Source organism: Panthera pardus, unplaced genomic scaffold, assembly GCF_024362965.1.
Source record: "Panthera pardus isolate Hobbes unplaced genomic scaffold, ASM2436296v1 HiC_scaffold_13, whole genome shotgun sequence".
In the NCBI taxonomy this organism is placed as follows: Eukaryota; Metazoa; Chordata; class Mammalia; order Carnivora; family Felidae; genus Panthera; species Panthera pardus.
Genome location: NW_026526688.1, coordinates 55,183,558 through 55,203,652, shown reverse-complemented (window position 1 = coordinate 55,203,652; position 20,095 = coordinate 55,183,558). Strand labels below are relative to the sequence as shown.

The 20,095-nt window shown below is 38.1% G+C and overlaps 1 pseudogene; it reads left to right on the top strand.

Moving 5' to 3' along the window:
- Nucleotides 1-1,355: 1,355 nt before the first annotated feature.
- The window catches only part of LOC128776444 (60S ribosomal protein L38-like), a 30,558-nt pseudogene continuing 11,818 nt past the window's right edge, over nt 1,356-20,095 (top strand).

The window sequence follows — 20,095 nt, the reverse complement described above, 5'->3', positions numbered from 1 at the left end:
AATTGCCCCCACATTGTTACCACCTTATAGAATTTTCACTATATTTTCCCACAGTATCCTTGTGCTGACTGGTCCAGCAAAGCTGAAGTATAAAATATCCTGGCATCAAGAAAGCTTTAACATTGAATGTTGTATTTTATGTCTTAAGTTAATTGACGTAAAATATTTGAAAAACTGGAAAAGATCAAGTACTAGGAGAATGAGGGGCTTAAGAATATACTGGCTTAGGGCACCTGGGTGGCTCAGTCCATTAAGCTTCCAACTTCGGCTCAGGTCATGATCTCACAGTTTGTGAGTTTGAGCCCCACGTCAGGCTCTGTGCTGACAGCTCAGAGCCTGGAGCCTGCTTCAGATTCTGTGTCTCCCTCTCTCTGCCCCTCCCCTGCTTGTGTTCTCTCTCTCTCTCTCTCTCTCTCTCTCTCTCTATCTCTCTCTCTCTCCCTGTCTCTCAAAAATAAATAAACATTTAAAAAGGAATATATTGGTTCAGTATATTTCTCCTCTCCATAGGAATTATGATCTTTTTAGTATCAGAAAATTAGTGAGTCTAAAGCCATGTTGGCAAATGCTGGCATTCCCTGACCAAAGGTTCTGAGATTTTTCTGTTAGGAACTTGACTCACTGAGAGATGAGGACTGGTTTACCAAGAAGCCTGGAGGATTTTAGGGCTTTAGTTCAGTGGAAGAAATTCAGAAGAGAATTTTTGGGAATCAGATTCTCTCTGAAGTAGAACACCTTATGAATACCTTATGATGCATTGCTTGGGGGCTTCTGTAGATACACTAGCCCCCATTACTACTACTACTACTATTATTATTATTATTACTATTATTTTAGAGAGAGAGCATGAGCAGGGGAGAGGGGCAGAGGGAAAGAGAGGGAGAATCTTAAGCAAGGTCCATGCCCAGTGCAGAGCACAACATGAGGCTCGATCCCACGACCCTGAGATCATGAACTGAGCTGAAATCAAGAGCCGCATGCTTAACTGACTGAGCCACACAGGCACTTCGCACCTTTTCATTACAAAAAATAAAGCAAGGAAAATCCTTCTCTTTCTCTCCCCCATTTAACAGGGGGCCCTTCAGATCCTTAGTGCCTCCATATCCTAGAATCTTTTTCTATCCTTTATTCCCATGAAACTTTATAAATGACATGCTCTATATACTCCTATGTTTTAGCTACCTCTCAAATAAGGACAAATTATAATCAATAATTTTTAAGTGTTCCAACTTTCCAGAAACATTCATAGTGATTTGAAACTTTGTTTGTTTATCTGGAGAAGTGGCAAGATAGAACAAGACATTTACTTCCTGGATCTTCTTTATAGTTCCCTGAATAATCTTAATTATGCCAACATGAAGTGAGTTGATATACATGTCTCTGGGGAAAGGAAATTAACAAAGATTGTTCTTCCCACTTTCCCCGTGATATGCCAAATTAAACTTACCTAGGGCCAAAGATCCTCCAGAAAGAAAGGGATCAAGACCCTATCCCCTACCTTTTGGAGATTAGAGCTTTCTGAAGGGCTGAGAAAGCCCTAACAGAGATCCCATGGCAATAGAACACATTGAAGTTACCTCAAGAAGAAAGAGGGAGTCTGGCATAGTGACTTAGGCTCAACACCAGGGCCTAGAGGTTTGTAGGGACAGTGTATTTAGGGACAGCATGTTTAGATACAGTGTGTAGCTGTGGTTAGAAACCCAATTATACCTGGCCACTTTGGCAAAGCTGTCGGGTCTAGAGAACAGTGGCTGATTATATGAGTATAAAGCCAATAAGCTGTCATCTTGCGAACCCACGTCCTCAGTGCTACCCTGCTGCCTCTACAGGGTTCTTCAGCTTAAAGGACACCCTTATAGCAAGCCAGGGACTCATTGGAAACTTAGGAACCAGTTTTCAACAATAACACCACGTAGGAGTGATTAAAATCAGAACTTTAAGTGGACTGATTAGTTCTTTCCACACGGAATGTTGAAACAATACTGCTCCCTTTGGACTAAGTAACTTCCCAGGGTTCCTGGACAAGTTGAAGAATGGTGAGTCCTTGAGAGCGAGAGATACCGAATTACCTACAATCTGGAGGAATGGGGGTTTAAGCAAGTAATTAGAAAAAGAAGATGCCCGGGAACCCTCTTGCACTGTTGGTGGGAATGCAAATTGGTGCAGCCACTCTGGAAAACAGTGTGGAGGTTCCTCAAAAAATTAAAAATAGACCTACCCTATGACCCAGCAATAGCACTGCTAGGAATTTACCCAAGGGATACAGGAGTACTGATGCATAGGGGCACTTGTACCCCAATGTTTATAGCAGCACTTTCAACAATAGCCAAATTATGGAAAGAGCCTAAATGTCCATCAACTGATGAATGGATAAAGAAATTGTGGTTTATATACACAATGGAATACTACGTGGCAATGAGAAAGAATGAAATATGGCCCTTTGTAGCAACATGGATGGAACTGGAGAATGTGATGCTAAGTGAAATAAGCCATACAGAGAAAGACAGATACCATATGGTTTCACTCTTATGTGGATCCTGAGAAACTTAACAGAAACCCACGGGGGAGGGGAAGGACAAAAAAAAGAGGTTAGAGTGGGAGAGAGCCAAAGCATAAGAGACTCTTAAAAACTGAGAACAAACTGGGGGTTGATGGGGGATGGGAGGGAGGGGAGAGTGGGTGATGGGTATTGAGGAGGGCACCTTTTGGGATGAGCACTGGGTGTTGTATGGAAACCAGTTTGACAATAAATTTCATATATTGGAAAAAAAAATTCTGTGGGAAAAAAAAAAAGAAGACGCCCAAATTTGGAATCCAAACTGGTGGAGGTCATACAGATTATATTTTGTTAGTTTATTGGGAATCTCCAAAAGATGAAGTGTTTGCCAAATTTATTTAACCACCAAACATTTTTTCCCCTAAACTAGGCACCTCGAGGGACTAGATTCCAAGGAACACTTGTTGGAAAATGCTGCTCGAATGGTAGAATTTTCTCTACTAAATCATGACAAAGAAGCAGGAAATGGCACCCACTCATATAATCGCTTAACAGTTCTGTGGTGTCAATGACAATATTCTAGTAACTCTAACTCGAGGAGAGCAGAGTGCACAGGGAGAGGGTGCTGAAATCATATCCACAGCTTTCTCCTTGACTCCATCTATCCTTTGCCTTTGAATAATGATCACCACCTGCAATCACTTGTTGGCTCCATGAGTAAGGATTTTCATCTCACTGTGTTAAGTAAGTATCCTCAGTGCCTAGAACTTTGTTTGGCACCATGTAGGTTTTCAGTAATTTGTTCAGCTATTTGTTGAATGAATGAACTTCTGGCCTTCACTAGCAAATTTACTGAAAATTTAAGTAGCCTTTTTCTTTTTTCTTTCTCTTTTTCTTTTTTCTCTCTTGCATAGCTTACACCTTGCGGCTGCAGAATAGATCCTTCTAAAAATTCAGGAAGTATGAGAATAGTAATGACTGGGAAATCTTGACTAGGTTCAGTAGGCCCAATTCTCTAAAACAAATTGAAAATAACATTTTATTTCTAAATCAAGTGAAATCCATATTTACCCAAGTCAAACCAACCTGGGATTGGGGCAAGGGTCCAATGAAGCCATTGGACCAGTTGAATCACTATTGCCCCAAGTCCACATTGCCCAATCTAAGGATGATATGTAACATATTTAACAACTGTAAGTCTTATAAATAAACTTAATTTAACTCAATAAATCAGTATATAAGTAAAAATATTTAAGAATTACCCCAATTTAAAAAAAATTACCCCAATTACCACAATGTGCATAATGACATTGTTCTATGTCTTGACTATTGTAAATACTGCTGCTATAAATATGGGGATGCAGATATCTCTTTGCCATTCTCTTTTCATTCCCTTGCCATATATGCCCAGAAATGGAATGGCTGGATCATATGGTAGTCCTATTTTTATGGAACTAAAAATAGAACTTTGCCCATTTTTTTAAATTGGATTATTTATCTTTCGTTTGTTTGTTTTGTTTCACTATTGAGTTGTATGAGTTCTTTATATATTTTAGATATTAACCCCTTAGCAAATATATGCTTTACAAATGCCTTTTGTCTTACTCTGTAGGTTGTTAATCATTTGTTGTGCAGCCTGTGGATTTTGACACTCTTTTTGTCCTGGGTAAATTTTCCCCCAATGGCTTGAGAGCTTGAGAAGAGATCTTTGATTCTCAGTAGTTTAGGAGAATTGTTCTCAACATGGCTGTGCGTCAGAAGCAGCCAGTTGTGTGAGACGAAGGCACGAAGACCGAAAACTCCGTAGGTCAATTGGGTCTGCATCCAAGGTTGGGAACCCTTAGCTTAGGGGTCTGTTTTGGCTCCAAAGCAAATACTCACTCTTCCCCTCCATTTATTAGGCGCACTGCCAGATGTACCCTCATGCCTCAACAGGATTAATTCTTAGGAAATTCATAAACAGTTCGGCTGTTACTTTGGGATTCCTGCCACTCTGTGAACCACTCCTATGAACAGTGATGCACAATTTCCTTTAAGTTAATTCCATAAGTTGCATTTCAAAAAAAAAAAAAAAAGAAAAAGAAAAGAAAAGAAACAACCTGTGACATCACAAGGAAACCACTTTTAGTTGCTCCATTTCCTGGAGCCTACAGCTGGCAAAATGCCTGGGACAAGATGTATTCAATTCAAGTCAAAGCAGAGCTGTGTTAGGAGAAACAGATGGCCCACCTAAGGTGAAAAAATTACTTTCTTGGGGGAAAAGGCAGGGTGGTTTATTCATCTCTTCCTCTAGGAAGGCGGGAATGTGCGCAGGCAAAATAAACAAAACACATTACAAACACATTCCACAGAGGAACACAATAAATGGTGCTGAACAAGCCTATGGGAGGCATCTTCCTGCCTCCAGGCAGGCTGTAGGAGCTTGTCGCATGTACATCAAAGTGCCCCCCAAACCTGAAAATCATTCTGTCAGAGGAAGTAATAAGAACCAACACATAATTGAAGAGACAGACCATCAGTGACCCTCCCTAAGAGCTGGTAATGGAAGACTGAAAAGACGGGAGAGTCAAGATGAGCCAGATACAGGTTCAGGAAAATAGCTGAACAGAAAACAAAGCAGTGGGAATTGGCTTGTGCTCCATTTGAGGAAAACTGGGATTGATGTGGCTAGAGGGGTGGTAGATAGATCATCTGCATTTATTTAGAAAAGGGGAGACTAGGCAGTGAAAATTTGTTGCCCATCATTTCACATTTTCCAGGAGAGAGAGGCACTTTTCCTGGAGGCTGCCAGTGTTCAGATCACCTGGAAAGCACATTCCCCTCAGAAGGCTTTTCTAATACCCAGATGAAACACTCCTTAAGTTTATCCAACTCATTTGTTGGATATCCAACTAGTTTAGAAATGTGTGTTCAACAAGTAACATTCTGATTATGAATTTGGTCTCTCTGCCCTTAATAATGGGCAGGATTGAGGCAACAAGTTTGGAGGTCACTGGAGAGATGTATTATATACCTGTTACAAAGAAATAAATTTGTGTTTTATTTGATATGTCAATCTTTTGAGGGTTTCGTTAGCATAAGTTAGTTTTGCAACCTAATTTCCTAGAACTGCAGACAAAATCCACTCTTTGGGCCTGCAGAGCTGAGTATCAGACCCCAGAACACTGTGACCACTCCCCCATATTGCCATCACGTAGGCTTCACTCATGAAGCCTTAAGCCACCTTCCTAAACATCTGTGCCTCTCTCTCTATTCAACACAAACCATCCCCAAAAGTTATCTCCTTACTTCTTTAAAATCAGCAGAGGATAATTCTAAATTGTGTTCTCTGTAATGCATTCTAGTGTCTCACAGCCCTGAACCTTAGGAAACAAGTCACATTATCTGTGACCATGTAGTTTCACTGAATACACTGTAACTATATAGTTTCACCAAGTAGCAAACTTACAGCTTCTTGTGGGCCTTGCTGTTCTCTTCATCTCAAGAGGGTGGGCCATGGTGAGGCTGCATGATCATGTACTGAAGGTCTTTCAACAAGGGGTGGGAAAGGAAAGACTACACTATCAAACACTGTTCCTACCCGGACCCCCTCATGTGATCAAATACAAGGGACAAAGTAATTTGAAAGGGAAGGTAATTGGGTCAAATGAAGAGAACGTAGAGTGTTCTCATCCAAAAGCGCAGAACTAGGGGCGCCTGGGTGGCGCAGTCGGTTAAGCGTCCGACTTCAGCCAGGTCACGATCTTGCGGTCCGTGAGTTCAAGCCCCGCATCAGGCTCTGGGCTGATGGCTCGGAGCCTGGAGCCTGTTTCCGATTCTGTGTCTCCCTCTCTCTCTGCTCCTCCCCCATTCATGCTCTGTCTCTCTCTGTCCCAAAAATAAATAAAAAACGTTGAAAAAAATTTTTTCAAAAGCGCAGAACTAGAAGGGTACTTCTTTCTGTCAGCTGTGCTCACAGTAGCTGTGGGAGAGTGTGGAGCTTTGCCCATTTCTTTCTATCAAAGAGAATGTATGCTTCTATGACTTGCCCAACATTGTCATCTCTGGCTCTTATAAAGCTGGAGCACCAACCCTTCAAGTACTCTTGCTTGGTTGTCTCTCTCCTAGGCAGTAAATGGTTGACCCTGTGCACCCCCTTGGTGGTTACTGCACACTTGTTTGCTGTAGGGCATTTGCCCATTGGTCTTTTGGTGATGAATAACTTTTGCCTGTCTCCAAAATGAGATGGAGGCAGCAATGACCCAACTCTGGAAAATATCTGTTAGTCTTACATCCCAGAAATTGTCCTGTATCCCTTGAAAAGAGCAGACTGTCTTCCCTTTCAATGCAAAATAGAAATATTAACGTTGCACATTAATTTCTTTTTCTTCCCTATTGGAGAGTCGGCTGAAGGACTAATAATGATGACTATTGTAAAAATTCTCTCAAAATATTCATTTCATAAATAGGGTAAGAGATACATTCACTAAAACTGAGATTTAAAGGGTTCTGTGAGGTGACAAAATGGGGTTTGCAATTCAGGATGTTTATTGCTCTCAGGGGCTATGGCTAGTCCCTTATGAAGCAAAGTTTCAGTTGGGTAGAGATTGAGTAATTAGAACACAGATGCATTGTGTAACTCCTTCTTCCTCTTTATTTACTGTGGACCAGTGAATATTTTAAGCCTCGAGCTCTAGGCCAACTCAATAGATTTAATTTTTTGGTATCTTGTATCACGAGAGCTCAGCACTTCTTATACAAAATGGCTACAGATTACGAAGGCCATTATATGTCTCTGTACTGATACTGAATTCGTCTGACAGAATTCACATAAGAAGATCCTAACAGCTTTGTCTTTAAAGGGAAAGAGAATGGACATTTACTGACTACTGACTCTGTAGCCACAATACCTTTATTGACAAATCTCTGAGATTGATACTATTTCTCCTATGTTATGAATGGGATTGAGACTCAGAGAGATTAAGCAACTTGTTGAAGATAATAGAGTACCTTAGAAGCCTAAATGGACATGTTCTCTTCTAGCCAATATTACACAGAATGGAAGTGATAGTACTGTAGTCCTGGACTTTAGGATTTAAACCCAGTCTCTCTAACCCCCAAACCACTGCTCTTTTCTACACCATGCTGCCATATTAACATACAAGAAGCTAGAGAATTGCCACAGAGTTTGTTCTTTCTTCTATGTTGGATTTTACTGCCCCATTTTTTTTTTCCATTTTGTTTTTGGTGTATTAAAGTACATATAACATACAATTTACCACCTTAACCATTTTTAAGGGTACAGTTCAGCGATATTAAATATATTCTTAAAGTGCAACTATCTCCACCATCCATCTTCATAACTTTTTTCATCTTATAAAACTGAAACTTTATACCCATTAAACAGTAACTGTGGGAGGTTTCCCCCCACTCCTTGGCAACCATGATTGTACTTTCTATTTCTATGAATTTGACCAATCTAAGAACCTCATATAAGTCACATCATACACTATTTGCCTTTTTGTGACTGTCTTATTTTAGCATAATATCTTCAAGGTTCATGCGTGTTGTAGCATATTGTAGAATTTCCTTCATTTTTTAAAATGTTTATTTATTTATTTTTGAGAGAGAGAGAACACAAGTGGGAGAGGGGCACAGAGAGAGAAGGAGAGAGAGAATCTCAAGCAGGCAATGTAGAACCTGACGTGGGGCTCAATCTCACAAACTGTGAGGTCACGACCTGAGCTGAAACAAGAGCCAGATGCTTAACCAACTGAACCACGCAGGCGCCCAAAATTTCCTTCATTTTTTAAAGCTGAATAATATTCCATGTATATGTGTATCACATTTTGCTTGTCCATTCATTTGTCGATGGACTCTTTGTTTTATCTATTGTGAGTAATGCTGCTATGAACATGGGTATAAAATATTTCTTTGAGACCCTGCTTTCAATTCTCTTAGGTATACACCTGAAAGTAGAATCGTTGGATCGTATGATAATTCTACACTTAATTTTTTGAGGAAACTATACTGTTTACCAGAATGGCTGTCCCATCTCATATTCCCACCAACAGAGCACAGAGGTTTCAATTTCTCTACATCCTCACCAACAGTTTTTTTTTCTTCCATCATAGTCACCTTAATGGGTATGAGGTGGTATTTCACTGTAGTTTTGATTTGCATTTCCCTAATGATTAGTGATGTTGAATATCTTTTCATGTGCTTATTGCCCATTTGTATATCTTTGGAGAAATGTCTATTCAAGTCCTCTGCCAATTTTTGATTGGGTTGTTTTCTATGTTGTTGAGTTTTAGGAGTTCTCTATACGTTCTGGACATTAATGCAGATATAATCAGATATATGATTTGCAAATATTTTCTCCCATTCTGTGAGTTACCTTTTTACTCTGTTGATGGTATCTTTTGATGCACAAAACTGTTTAGGTTTCATGAAGCCCAGTATGGTATCACTTTTAAGAAATCATTGCCAAATCTAATACTGTGAAGCTTTTAACTGTTTTCTTCACAGAGTTGTATTGTTTTAGGTCTTCCATTTAGGTCTTTAATCCATTTTGAGTTAATTTTTATATTTAGTGTTAGGTAGTGATCCAACTTCATTCTTTTGCATGTGGTTATTCAGTTTTCCCAGCACCATTTGTTGAAAAGTCTGTCTTTTTCCATTGAATGGTCTTGGCACCCTTATCAAAAATCAATTGACCACATGCGCAAGGGTTTTTTCTGGCTTCTTTATTCTATTCCATTGGCATATATGTCTGTCTTCCTGATAGTACCATACTGTTTTGATTACTGTAGCTTTGTCATAAGTTTTGAATTCGGGAAGTGTGAGTCCTCCAGTTTTGTTCTTCTTTTTCAAGATTGTTTTGGCTATTTGAGGTCTCTTGAGGTTCTATCTGAATTTTAGAATGGGTTTTTCTATTTCTGCAAAAAAAAATGTCATTGAGATTTTGATAGGAATCACATTTAATCCGTAGATTGCTTTGGGTAGTATTGATATTTTAACAATATTAGGTCTTCCAATCCATGAATATGGAATGTGTTTCTATTTATTTGTCTTCTTTAGTTTCTTTCAACAATATTATATATTTTTCATTGTACAGGACTTCCCCTTCCTTGTTTAAGTTAATTCCAAAGTATTTTATTCCTTTTCATGCTATTATAAGGACAATTGTTTTGTAATATCCTGTTTGGTTATTCACTGCTAGTGTATAGAACTGCAACTAATTTTAGTGTGTTGTCTTTGGATCCTGCTATTTTGCTGAGTTTATGCATTCTAATAGTCTTTTTCTTTGTGTGTGTGTGTGTGTGTGTGTGTGTGTGTGTGTGTGTGTGTGTAAACGTTAGTTTTCTACATATAAGATCATGTCAGAGGTAATTTTACTTTTTTTCCAATTTGGATGCTTTTTATTTATTTTTCTTGCCTAAAACTAAAGTTCTGACTAGAACTTTAAGTATTATGTAGAGTAGAGGTGGTGAAACCAGGTATCCCTGCCTTTTTCTTGATCTTAGAGGAAAAGCTTTCAGTCTTTCATCATTGAGTATAATGTTTGCCCTGGGTTTTTCATATATGGTTTTTAATGTGGTGAGGTATTTTCTTTCTATTTCTAGTTGTTTTGTTTTGTTTTGTTTTGTTTTGTTTTGCTTTGTTTCTGGTGTTTTTACCATGAAAGGCTGTTAAATTTTTGTCAGGTACTTTTTTTGCCTCAATTGAGATGATCATGTTTCCCCCTTTATTTTGTTAATGTAATGTATTACACTGATTGTTTTTTTGTATGTTAAATAATCCTTGCATTCCAGGAATAAATTCCCTTAGTCGTGATGCATAATCCTGTTAGTAAACTGGTGAATTTGATTTGCTAGTGTTTTATTGAGGATTTTTTGCATCAGTGTTCACAAGGGATATTAGTTCGTAATTTTCTTTTAGTGTCTTTGTCTGATTTTGGTATGAGGATAATTCTGGCTTTATAGAATGAGTTAAAAAGTGTTTCCTTGTCTTTAATTTTTTGAAAAACTTTAAGACAGATTGGTATTAGTTCTTTAAATGTTTGGTAGAGTTTACCAGTAACGCAATTGGGTCCAGGACTTCTGTTTGTCAGGAGATTCTTTTATTGATAATTCAATCTCTTTGCTAGTTATAGGTCTATTCACGTTTTCTATTTCTTTGTGACTTAGTCTTGGTTGGTTTTGCGTTTCCAGGAAATTGTCCATTTCATCTAGGTCCAATATATTGGCATATAATTGTTCATAGTACTCTCATATCTTTTATTTCTGTGGAATCAGTAGTGATGTCTCCATTTTCACTTCTGACTTCAGTAATTTGATTCTTCTTTCTTTTTTTCTTAGTCCAAGTAACTAAAAGTTTGTCAATTTTGTTGATCTTTTTGAAGAACCAACTTTTTGTTTTATTGATTTTCTCTATTTGTTTATCCCTGCTCTAATCTTTATTATTTTCTTGCTTCTGCTAGCTTTCAATCTAGTTTTTTCTTCTTTTTCTAGTTCCTTAAATTATAAAGTTAGGTTGTTGATTTGAGGTCTTTTTTGTTTTTAATGTAAGTATTTATAGCTGAAGATTTCCCCATTAGCACCACTTTCTCTGCATGCCGTATGTTATGGCATGTTTTGTTTTTGTTTTCATCAGTTTCTAAGGATTTTCAAATTTTCCTTGTAACTTCTTCTTTGACTCATTGGTTGTTTAAAAGTATATTATTTAATTTCTATAGTTTTATGAATTTTCCAGTTTTCCTTCTGTTATTGATTTCTAACTTTTATCTGTTGTGGTTAGAGAGGATACTTTGATTGATATCTACCTTTCAAAATCTATCAAGACTTAATTTGTGGCCTAAGATATGATCTATCCTGTGAAATATCCCATTTGCACTTGAGAAGAATGTGGTATGCTGTTGTTGGGTAAAAGTGTTCAGTGTGTCTGTTAGATATAGTTGGTCTATTGTGTTAAGTGTTTATTTCCTTACTTATCATCTGTCTAGTTGATCTGTTTGTTATTATGGTAATGTATGTTAAAATCTCCAACCAGTATTGTAGAACTGTCATATTTTCCCTTCAATTTTGTCAGTTTTTACTTTATATATATATATATATATATATATATATATATTTTTTTTTTTTTTTTTTTTTTTTTTTTTTTTTAATCACTTTGTGCTGTCTCTTGGTGGGGAGCTTTTATTTCTGATCTGGTTTATTGACCACTGATTTCTATTTTTTTTTAACATTTATTTATTTTTGAGACAGAGAGAGACAGAGCATGAACGGGGGAAGGGTCAGAGAGAGAGGGAGACACAGAATCCGAAACAGGCTCCAGGCTCCGAGCTGTCAGCACAGAGCCCGACGCGGGGCTCGAACTCACGGACCATGAGATCATGACCTGAGCCGAAGTCGGCCGCCTAACCGACTGAGCCACCCAGGCGCCCCTTACTTTATATATTTTGATGGTCTGTCATTAGGTACACAAATGTTTATATCTTCTTGCTATACTGAAACTTTTATTAATCGATAATGCACTTCTTTGACTTCTTGTAAACGTTTTCAATTTAAAGTCTATTTTGTCTAAATAGTGTATCCACTTGTGCTCAATGTTAGTTACTATTTGCATAGAATATCTTTTTTTCATCCTTCACTTTTAATCTATTTGTATATAGATCTAAAGCAAGTCTTTTGTAGGCAACATATAGTTAGATTGTTGAATTGGATTCTGCCAATCTCTGTCTTTTGATTGGAGAGTTCAGTCTATTTACATTTAAAGTAACTACTGATTGGGAGGTTTACTTCTGTCATTATGCTATTTGTTTTCTAAATGCCTTATAGATTTGTTATCCCTCATTTCTGACATTACTGTCTTCTTTCATGTTTAGTTGATTTTTTGTAGTAAGATGTTTAAATTCTTTCCTCATTTCCTTTTCTTAATATACTTTAGCTATTTTCTATGTGGTAACAAAGGACATGGTTAATGTCCTAAAATTGTAACAGTATAACTTGAATTTATACCAGCCTAACTTTAATAATGTATAAAAACTCTGCCCTGCTATATAGCTCCATCCCACACTTTCAGCTCATGAGGTCTTAAAAATTATATCTTTGTATATTGTATGCCCCAAAATATAAACTAATACTTTTTTTAAATGTATTAGTCTCTTAAAAAATGTAAAAAGATGGGGGTGCCTGGGTGGCTCAGTTGGTTAAGTGTCTGACTCTTGATTTCAGCTCAGGTCATGATCTCACAGTATTGAGATTGAGCCCCACACCAGGCTCTGTGCTTAGCATGGAGCCTGCTTAAGATTCTGTCTCTCTCCCCCCCCCCCCCCGCCCTCCTGCTTGCATGCTCTCTCTCTCTCTCTCTCTCTCAAAAAAAAAAAAAAAAAAAAAAAGTGAAAAGCAAGCTTTGGAGCTACAAACCAAAGTTACAATAATACTAACTTTTAGACTAATAATTTTTCTTCTTTAACTGTATTAGTTTCTTAAATCACGTAGAAAACAAAAAGTACAATTACAAACCATTATTACAGTGATACTAGCTTTTTAATTATCATGCATTTACCTTTACTGAGGTCTTTATTTCTCTGTACCCTTGAGTTATTGTTATGGCTTCAAGTGTTCTTCCATTTCACCTTGCAGGACTCCCTTAATCACTTCTTCCAGAGCAGGTCCAGTGGTAACAAATTCCCTCAGCTTTTGTATATCTTGGAATGTCTGTCTGATGATAATGTATGTTGTTGTGAATCTCTTTGAGTTCATCTTGGAATTCACTGATACTCTGATGTTTATAGTCCCATCTTCCATCAAGTTTGGGAAGTTTTCAACCATTATTTTCTTCAAATATTCTTTCTGCCCTGTCTCTCTCTTTTCTTCTGAGACTCCCACCATGTGTATATTCATCTACTTGATAGTGTCCCACGGGCCCCATAGGTTCTGTTCACTTTTCTTCAATCTTTTTCCTTTCTGTTCCTCAGACTCAATAATTTCCATTGTCTTTTGTTCAAATTCACTCTCTTTCTTCTACCTGTTCAAATCTGCCTTTGAATTCCTCCAGTGAATTTTTTATTTCATTTGTTGTACTTTTCATCTCTAGAATTTCTTTTTGCTTTTTTTTTAAGTTTCCTATTTCCTTATTGATATTTCCATTTAGTTCATACATTGTTTACTTCCTCCACATCTTCCTTCAGTTCTCTGAACATCTTTAAGATAGCTTTTTTAAAGTTTTTGTCTGGTATTTATGCTATCAGATTTTTTTTTTCAGGGTCAGTTTCTGTTGATCTATTCTTTTTGCTTTGAATAAGCCATAATTGCCTCTTTCTTTGTATGCCTTATGATTTTTTTGTTGTTGAAAACAACATTTGACTCTAATAATGTGGTAACTCTGGAAATCAGATTCTCCCCCTTTCCCAGAGTTTGCTGTTTTTATTTTTGTTGCTGTTGTTGTTTTTATTGTTGTTTTTGTTTTTGATTGTATAGACAGTCTCTGTGTCAAAGTATAAACTTAAAGGCTTAGATCTTCGCTAAGCCTTACCCTCGGTGCCTGGTTACTTTCTGATTTTCCCTGTATATACAGCTGTATTTTAATGGTCTGGTCTTTAATGTCTGACTACTAGGAAGGGGAAAAGGAAAATGAAAGGGGTACAGAAAAGGTGCTAGCCTTTTAAATCTCCTGGATGTCATTTCACCCAGATGGGGAGAGATGTGCTTAATGGAGGGAGGTGCAACAACAATGGCTGCCTGCCTCTTTGTCTGCACCTCTGTGATCAGAAACAGCAACCAGTGATCAGAGCACAGATCTCTGATATTTGGAAGATTGGGTCCTTTTTGCCTACCCTAGCTCCTGCAAGCTGTGTGCAAGCTGCTTTAGGAGCATGTGCACAGCTGCCTGCCTCATGGCTGGAGGTGGGGAATGGGTAGCTGCTACTGTGCTAAGACCCCCCAACTGAGACCACAATAAATGTTCCAAGTCTTGCCCCCAACATTGCAAGCCTTCAGTAAACTGTCCAGAGTTCCAAAAATAGTTACATAACACTAGTTCCACCAATGAAATTGTTGCCTAGTGGAGGAGACAGATTCTTAGTGCTTCCTGCCTCACTGTCTTTCCAGAATCCTCTAGGGTTTTAAAAAATAGATTTCATTTTTTAGAGCAGGTTTAGGTTCACAGCAGAATTGAGTGAAAGATACAGAGATTTTTCCATATACCCCCTGCCTGATAGGTATAGTCTTCCCCATTATCTTTTTTTTTTTTTTTTTTTTAGATTTTATTAATGTTTATTTATATTTGAGAAAAAGAGACAGAGTGTGAGCAGAAGAGGGGCAGACAGAGAGAGAGAGGGAGACACAGAATCCGAAGCAGGCTCCAGGCTCTGACCTGTCAGCACAGAGCCCAATGCCAGGCTCGAACTCAATGGTGGCTTGAACTCATAACCTAAGCTGAAGTCAGACACTTAACTGACTGAGCCACCCAGGCATCCTATAGTCTTCCCCATTATCAATAGAGAAATGCCTCAAGATTTTAAATAACCACCAATAAAATGTGTAAAAAAATATTTTTTGAGAAAAGGCCAATTATCTTGTTGGAGTGTTTCAATATTCTCCAATAGCAGGCAAGTCTAGCAGGCAAGTCTGGCCCTTTTAGGACGAGCGTTTGTGCACGAGAGGGTAACCTCAGTACCTAAGAGGGCAGAAACACTCATGGTTTCTTCTCAGTTTATATGAGAGGTACAGGAATAATAACAATACTGACAACTCAAAGTCATTCTGACACTTTCTGTCCGTGGCCCTAACATTTACCTAGTTTTCTAAGAGTCACCTCTCAGAATTACTTATCCTACTTGAAGCTTCTTTATCAAAATAGTTGCCAAGTTCTAAAGATCCTATTATTGCAGCCTCTTAACATGTCTATGCTCACACCTACTACTCTGTTTTGGACCCTAGTATGTGGATTCTGGTCTGTTATTAAGAGTCCCCTAAACAATTCTCCCTCTTACCAGACACTCCTTTCTCCCATAACTGGGATACTAGATGTATCATCCTAGATCACAGCTCCAATTATCTGATCCTTCTGCTAAAAAAGAAAAAAGATCCCAAATTCTAATGTTGAACCCTAGAAATTGCTCAGTTAAGTCACTAGGTTCCTGGGGTCCTCTCCTAAAGTACATGGTACTAGAACTAGAGTGTTCATTTTGTTTTTGGATGCAATTTCCTCAAAATGATGCTTTCTGGGGGAACTATCAGATACAAGAGTTCTGTTTTATAATAGTCTGTAAGAAGAAAATAGTAATAGTCTAGAACTCTCCAGTCTTCACAAAAAAGCCTTTATATTCTTTCATTAAGTTGTTGTCTAGCGCCACCTTGTGCTAAAACTAAGCAGTGGCTATAGCAAAAAACAAGAACCTCCTGTACAAGGTTCATATTTGCAGATCTTGAGACTGGAAAGAAAATTTAAAGATCATTTAGACAGCTGCCTCATTTTATTGATTAGTAATTCATTCAGGATTTAGAGGAAGAACTGAATTCCTATTTCTTGAATCTCATGCTCCTCAATTTTCTAACACATCCTCATGGCCTCTTTAGCCTCCAAAGGAATTGAGACAGAGTGATGATGCTTCCTTTGGAAGAAGACAAAAAAAATAATAACCGATCCTTTATTATAATCCAGTTATTATGATAAATACATTTATAAATATCTCATTTGTTCTTTATAGGAAGTCTGTCCTTATTTCTGTTTCACAGATGGACAAGGTACGATTCAGAGATGTTGAGGAGCTCATTAAAATTATGTTGTATTATTTGTTCACAATTTTATTCATTCCCTCTTTGCCCTTGCCATACTTCTATGCACAGGCCAGATATATACTACCCTGCCCCCATTGACTTTGGGCTTGTCCAGTTCAACTTTCTTTGCTCAATGGAATGTGGATGAACTCAATATGTGCCACACGTGAGCAGAAGCTTTGACTTTTGTGGTTTGATTAGGTACACTTCAGCCTGACCTCCTTCATGAAAACAACAAGCCTTAGAGACTGTTTCTTCAAGTGTGGGTCCTGGAACGAGATGACACATATAGCTGAGCTGAAGCCAGATGAGCTGGCTCATCAGAGTCAAAGCTGACCCACAGTTAACCTGTAGCCCTCATAAAACGCGAGCAAAAAATAAATATTTGTTTTGTAAGCCGCTGAGAATTCGGTTGCTGTGGTCAAAGCTGACTGATGCAGGGTTTAAACACAAGTCTGAGTGACTTCAAAATCTCGGAAACTCTGTGAAAAAGAACACTGTTCCTGGGGTGATGTTTCATTTAACTAATTTGAGAACTTATGTGTTAGATCTTAAGTTGCTGAGGTTCTTACCTCCTTCAAGTCTGCTTACTTCTACTCTCTGACACTTACTCTGAGCGTCCAATTTAATTCTGCAACCTGCTTCTCTGGCTCTGCCTCAATGCTTTGGATTCCCTTTATCTTGACTTATCTTTTCTTTTTTTGAAAGCACTCGTTACCTTCCAAAATGCTCTACAATTAAATTATGTATAATACATATCATTTAAATGTCTCCCCAGCTGAATTTTAATAAGGAAGTGGGGTTTTTTTGGTCTTTTTTGTTTACTGTAACTCCTTAAACAGTGCCTGGTACATCATAGGTGCTAAAAAGTATTTGGTAAATGAGTGAATGAAAAATGTGAAAGTGCTTCTGAAAGAAGGGTAGATGTATTTTAATAAGATGACCAGTAGAGGTCAGAGATGAGTTCTTTAAATATCTTGGACCTGGAACTACTTCTAAGTCTGTGTTTATACAAGGATCTGTTGACTCTGGATGTCTGAGGGATTCGTGTGTATTGCCACATAGTCAGTATGGTGGTGGCAATTAGCATAGGTCATGAAAACCACTGAAAGGTAAAAACTGATGATTCCTCCGATTGGTTTCTCCTCCACAGACGACCTAGTCTTGGGAGCCAAGCATTCAGGTGGGGGTAGGAGTGAGAGCAAATAGAAATAGAAAATAGGGTGCAAGATGGGACAGAAAGTGTTGGCTTCAGGGTTATGTTTACTTATATAAATTATTTATATAAATTTATGTGAATAAAAGTTACATTCAAACAACCAGAGAAGATAATAAATGCTTAATTTCAATCACAAAGCTACTGCTTAGATTAAGAACACAGGCTCCCCAAAGTATGTGTGTGTGTGTGTGTGTGTGTGTGTGTGTGTTCACAGATAAAGCATACTAATACTAGAACACTTGACTGACTTTTCCTCTTTTACAACACAAAATGGCAAGCCAAGAGTCACAAGCCATGATTCTGCCTAGTGTTTTTTATTCTCCCTAGCTTAATAGCTCATCCCTAACAGTATATAACTACATAGAGGGAGGGATTAAAGAAATGACACTGGATTGGAAGCAAATCACTTTCTTTAGATTGCATATTGGTTTTGATTGATTAGTTCAAGGATAAAAATTTGAGAAGGAAGGAAAATTCATGTTATTGGTTACCTCCCACACATCAGGCCTTGTGATACGTACTTTTACATATTATCTCACTCTCTGAAGTAAACAGTGTCAAAGATAGCACTTAGAATTTAGTACAGACTCAAATAATTACTGAATATATGAATGAGTAAATGACTTTTAGGAAAAGGATCTGCTTCTTTGTTTTGGTTTGGCTTGTTTTATTTCCTTGATGGAACGAAATCCAATTTAAACCCAGGATATGGGTGCACTTAACATTCAGAGTTCTTTATTCATTGCATATGTCCATTTCCTGGGCACTGAAAAGTATGCATACAATGTGGTTCACTGAGATACTGAAAGGTAGGCATGGATAGAGAGCTAAATTAAGTGGTCCTGCTATGAAATTTTACCTTTTATTCTGTACAATGAAAATAATAATTCCATAGTTCTCACCTTTCCTATTTTACAACATGTCATGAGATAAATACGAGATGACATATGTGAAAGAGGTGATTAAAATTTGGGGAAAGTGAATAAATGGGGGTTTCATGAAAAATTTTCTGTGATATCCTTTGGGGAGGAAATATGATGTTGTTCTGGCTGTCTTTGTCTAAATGAGTGGACAAACAAAACAGAACAATAATCTCAAGATTATACACCATCTACACCTATTCTGTCTCTATGGGTCGTGTGGATTTCCAGACTGAAGAACGCCATTGTGTTGGAATATCAGAGACGGTGGTTTTCTTGAGCTTTGTGTTGGTTAACAGCCAGATAACATACTTTTATTCTGAGGCTTGTGGCCAATTACGTGCAAGGGTAGATTCTCTTATGTGATGATATGAAAGAGAATACACAACCTACTCGAAAATATGTTTAGTGTTGGGCAGGTCAGGTGGGAGGATGGGCAAGTGACCATTGGAAGAGTTTTCTCCAAGCGTTTATGGAGGATCATTCTCACTCCAACAGAAGTGAAATAGGACTTCTTTCCACCTCACCCCTCTCCTTTCCTCCTCTACCACATTTAGAGCTTTAGTTGACCAGCAAGCATGTAATATATTCATTGCAAGCATAATCACCACAAAGAACATAAAGATGCCAAGTACACATGAACAAATTAGAGGTTCTTAGTCAAATCCAAACAAATATATACCTGATAATGGCTTTGGCTGAAATATATTTTTATATTTTATAGCATGTTCACATTTGCCAGTGGTTAGCAAAGATTAAGCTTGCCAAACTTTAATGTGGTACAAATGCCATGTTCAAGGCAAAGTAAGTGGACTGTTACAGGATCTGGCAAATCAAAAGCATTATCAACAGCTGTGGTTTTCATGTGCTTTGTGAGACTGGAATAATAAAGCACATATGCATTTCGAGAGGGCATTAATTCTCACGTTAAATTTTTTAAATATGATTTATGCCCACTGGTAGTTTCAAATGGTATGATGGTTACAACCAACCTCTGCTTAGATGTGACAGTAGACAGAAGGCACAACTGATTGAGTCCCAATTAATTAATTAATGAAGAATTTATTCTTCACCCTTGCTGCCACTTCTATGGCATCACTGCCAAGCCATCAGGTACTGGGACCCCCAAGCTGGAGGTTCTTCAGAATTAGCAAATAAAAATACAGAAAGCCCAGTTAAATTTGCATTTCAAGTAAACGAGGGGAAAACAATTTAGTGGAAGTATGTCCCAAATATTGCTGGGGTAGGAGGTTACTTACATTAAAAAATTATTCACTGTGGGGCGCCTGGTGGCTCAGTCGGTTGGGCGTCTGACTCCGGCTCAGGTCATGATCTCGCGGTTTGTGAGGTCGAGCCCCGCGTCGGGGCTCTGTGCTCCAGCTCAGAGCCTGGAGCCTGCTTCGGATTCTGTGTCTCCCTATCTCTCTGCCCCTCCCCGGCATGTGCTCTGTCTCTCTCTCTGTCTCTCAAAAATGAATAAATGTAAAAAAAAAAAAAATTATTCATTGTTCATTTGAAATTCAAATTTAATTGGACTTTCTGCAGTTTATATGGCAACCCTATCTGGGAGCCTTTCCGTGCTGCATCTGTGGAAGTGAGCCACAAACCCGGCTTCTCCCCACACCCTTCCAGGTGTTTGAAGTTCTGCTCAAGGAAATGAGTGCAGAGAACAAAGACACTGGTGTCTGCCTTCCCC